Below are 4,747 nucleotides of genomic sequence, written 5' to 3' on the forward strand. Positions count from 1 at the left end.
TAGCGTTTGTATTTTTTTTTCAAAGTGTTGCTGGGATTTTTTTATTGCCTGGTTAACAATTCATTTTGGTGCTACAACTAAATTTGCAGTAGTCATTTACATCACCCCTGCTGTCTGATTTATTTAGCCCTCCATGAAGCTGCTGCCCCTCTTCTGATTATAGCATCAAAAAGCAGCTCTTACATAAAGAACATGACATGCTACTTTGCTTTAGGACAGACAGCAATGTCAATGCTAATGAAACCTGTAATCCAGCCTAATTTTGCTTTAGTTGTTCTGTTCTCATGACATAATAGTCTTGAAGTACTAGAGCAGCCATTCTCAACCATGGTTCTGTGGGAGCCCTAGGGTTCCCTTAGACAATGCTGGAGTTTGCTTGAGCTTTGGCTCTCACTGACCTCCCAAACATTGGTGACTCCATTGTTTGTCAGTAGCATGACAGTAGCTCTTTTTAACTATCTGTAAAGGGGGCATTCTTTCCACTGGCATCGATGTAGGGTGTACTTTTTCAGTTGACCTGTTTTGGTTTTAGATTAGTTACCCAAAAATCTGAAAAATATTTTAAGGGTTCTGTTAAGGTAAAGAGTTTGAGAAACTCTGGTTTTATTGGGTTTTCTAACACCACAGAAACACCTACTATATTGCAACTTAGTTGCAAGTACTGCAAATGTATTATCTGCCTAGAGATTCTCAAAATATTGGACATATTAACCCAACCACCCGAGCTGTGCTATATGGCTATATAGCTCAGGCTGATATCGCTATACAGATCCTGGAACTCTGTAGACTCAATAGGCCTGATTATTTAAAGCTTTCCAAGACTGGACACTTCCATTAGTGAAGCTGGGTGATCCTGCAAACTTGGAATACATTTCTTAAAAGTCATTTGATACTTGTTAGCAAATGTTTTCAAGCCTGGACAAGATCCATTCCAGGTTTGCTGTCACCCAGCTTGATGAAAATGTATCATGTCCATCCTTGGAGAGCTTTGATAAATCAGGCCCAATGCCACTGACCAGCAACAGTGAACAAGAATAAAACTCGCTTACAGCAGGACTAAACCTCAAAAAAGAAAATTACAAGCTGGCAGCTTCCGTATTGTAGAAGGGACAGGTGATGTCCTCTCTGCAAAAAAACATATTTACCTGCTTGACAATATTTAACTAAACTCACCTTTCCTCACTCTTTCTCTGGCATCTTTACCCACGCTTCTTTCGGGTTTGGAATCTTCGGACATTTTATTTGGCCAGGCCTAAATGATATAACCAAGGTCCAAGAATATGTTCTGGGTCGTTGAGACACTGCTAGGGACATGCAAACTACAGTTAGTGTTAAAACAAGTACATGCAGTACTCTTCTAGGATCATGCCTAATGCATACAGCAATTTTCCGGGAAAGTATTAACCACATGGAAGACTCTGCTAGGGATGTGTTGAGCACAAGAACCACACTTGCAGAGACATTCTGTCCACTACTGAAGAAAAGTTGACAATGTAGGACCCCCTTTAAGATCATGCTACATGATCACAACAATAAACACTTAGCTAGAGACATAATGACTATGTTGGATTCTTTGCTAGGGAGATGAAGAACACACTAAGCTTTCTGCAAGATCACAAAATGCACTCTGCAAAGGACATGCAGTGTGCATTAAACACTTACTGTAAGCCATAGATTCATTCTTCAAGGGACATGCAAAATGTTACAGACCCTATGCCAAGAAAAATCAGTTCAGTGTGTACTCCGAAAGTGCTATCTTACTAAAATGCAGTGACAATTCCAATGACATACATTGCTACCACTTAGCAGGCACACATCTGCTAGTGTAGAATAAAGATGGTCTCTAGTAATTATCTCAGCTGAACTAAAAAAAATACCCTGGGAGGAGTATATATATATATATATATATATATATATATATATATATATAAACATAAGTGTATTTTGCCTAAAGTTAATCTTAGTTTTGCCTTAAATGTCACACATAAAGTGCATATGGTATTTGTAACCATAAAACATGGTGATAAGTTTGTAAAGTGTTTAGGCTGGGTACACATGTAGAGTAAAAGTAATTGGAAACCAATTCTAAACTGCTGATCATTCGATAATCACTGAATAAAACTAGAGACAGGCCAAAGATGCAGATAAACAAGGATTCTCGCTTGCAAGGTAAGACCATCTGAGAGTATCCATTTATGTGACAATCTGTTGCCATCTAGCGTGTTTACAGTATTTGACAGATAGTGCACAGTACTCAGCATGCATGATAAACGAACGTTCAGTACAACATACTGATATAAAAGATATTTGTGAAAACCGTCTCTCTATGTGTGTGTGTGTATATATATATATATATATATGTATATATATATATATATATACACACACACATACATGAGTCCAGGTGAACACATCCCAGCACATGATTGGCCAAGGAGCCCACCCTTCTCTTTCCTTGGACAGCTAAAGAACCTGTTTTTTTTCCCAAAACCTACACGACAAATGACCACTTTCTTTTCCCTAGAACCATTATGACAGGTAATACCTCAGTAGAGGCGCTACGTCTCATAACCATTTTCCTGCAATTATAAGGGACAATCTGTCACTAATATATATATATATATATATATATATATATATAAATATTGACATTTATTCAGTGTGTGTACAACAGTGCGTGGAAGCATTTTATTTTCATCATTTTTAACATTACTGCCTATTCTTAAGGGGGGTAAAATTATATTAGGTGTATCAAACATTTACCTGTCATTTCACTGATCTGAAGGAACATTTTGATAGCACTGTGTTCAATGTAAATTACACTGCTCTTAGTAATGAACCAATCCTTTTACAGTTTCGTCAATATATAGAGGAAGTGAAACAAAATAATAATATCTCTGCATAGACAAGAAAATATAATTGCAAAAAGAACTATAAAATATTTGGCCTGCCATTTGTAACCTTGGCTTCTGAAAATACTAACTCTATTGCTGTCAGACTGATTCAGTTTTTCACATTTTCTAATTCAATGACCTTTACATTAATGCACATGAGTAATTCTGGGTTCGATCACTGCATACTTATTCCAGATTAGTGACTCAGAAAGTATATGTTATTGGATCAGCATAAAACAAGGGCTGATCTCCACATCACACAGTCCAAGGAAGAGTTGGGCTATGAATTCCTGGTAGGTAGCTCCTGGTAAAAAATAAAGTGAAACCAGGGCTGTCTAACTCAGTCCTTGAGGGCCAGAATCTGCTTTGGTATTTCTCTAACAGACCTGGCTTGTATGTGACATTTAAGTACTGGAGTTGTACATCCCTAAGCTGAACAATTTCTTCTTTTTCAATAAAGTAATCTGCACTATTTAGGACTACTTAATTTTTCTTCAAAAATTAACTTCAAGTTGTAGTGGTGGTATAACATAGAGGAAACCTTTGTTGGACAAATAAAATTTAAAAGCCAACACATTTTAATGCCTGCTTTCCTTTTATCCGGGCTGAGGACAATAATTATTTATCATGTAACCTCACATTTTAGGTACTAAGAATACAAACCCTGGATAAATAAATACAAATAAAAAACACAATGTTTATTATTTCTTTCACTAACTGTAACATTGGCACACTAAACATTTCTACTAAGAAGGCTCGGGCTTCTCTTATTTGGGTGACTGTAAATGTCCATTGTGAGTATAAAGTAATATGTTTTAGTTGTGTGTGGATGATAAAAATGTGAAGATAATTTTGCTACTTTGTAATTTATATGAAACTCAGTAATAAAATTATATTTGAATTTGTACTTTGTGTAATATTCTGTTGTTCATTTTTAACATTCTTTAATAATGTTAAAAAAGAAGACTATAACAATATCACAAAACTTAAAAAGACAAAAAAACAGTACAGCTTACAATAATATATCAGTAGACCTGAATATGTCTTGAACAAATTCAGCTACAATATTCCTGTTCAACAGTAGGAAAACATATTTATTAGGTATAAACATGGTCTTGTTGCTAGTACTAGTATACCGTACTTATCAAAGCCAAAAAACCCATGTCCACCACTATCGAGCAGTACCAAAATTCACTTGTCTATAAGACAGAACAATAAATTACTGCAAGAGTTTGGAACTAGAGCGTCCGAGGTGATGGAAATAGGAAGAGCAGGGAAAAGGGTTTAATTTACACCGTTTAAATACAAAGATGTACAATGGAGATAACAATTTCAAGAATCCTACCCCAAAATTCCTTGGCTGAAGTATAGTGAGGTCCAACTAGTCAGATAGGGTGCAGGTGGTGCCTATATTCTGGAGATTACAAGAATTGCCTCCAATTGATCTGTGTATTACTAAATCCTTTCACCTGTGCCATGAATGCGGCACGAGAATTCTTTCTGGTGCATGATCTCATGGACCAGACGGACCCACAGCTGAACAGGGTAAGGGGTCCCATTATTCAGTAGAACTTTAAAAGCTTTTTTTTTTATTTCTTTGCTTTACTTTCCTACTAAACCATATAGGAAACTAAAGCAATAGAGATAGCAATAACCCCTCTCCCATCTGTCCAAAACATAGGCAGATTAGGTAGGTCTTCATTCAGTCCTTATTTATGTGCTCAGAAGTAAGATCACTGAAGGTGTTTTTTTTTAATATACATTACCATCTGTTTATATTATTAAGGTATTAATTCTTCTACCTCATAGATACCTTTGCCCGAAAATATATTTAGCCCTTTATTTTAGCTCAA

Source organism: Pyxicephalus adspersus, chromosome 3 (genome assembly GCF_032062135.1).
Source record: "Pyxicephalus adspersus chromosome 3, UCB_Pads_2.0, whole genome shotgun sequence".
Classification (NCBI taxonomy): Eukaryota; Metazoa; Chordata; class Amphibia; order Anura; family Pyxicephalidae; genus Pyxicephalus; species Pyxicephalus adspersus.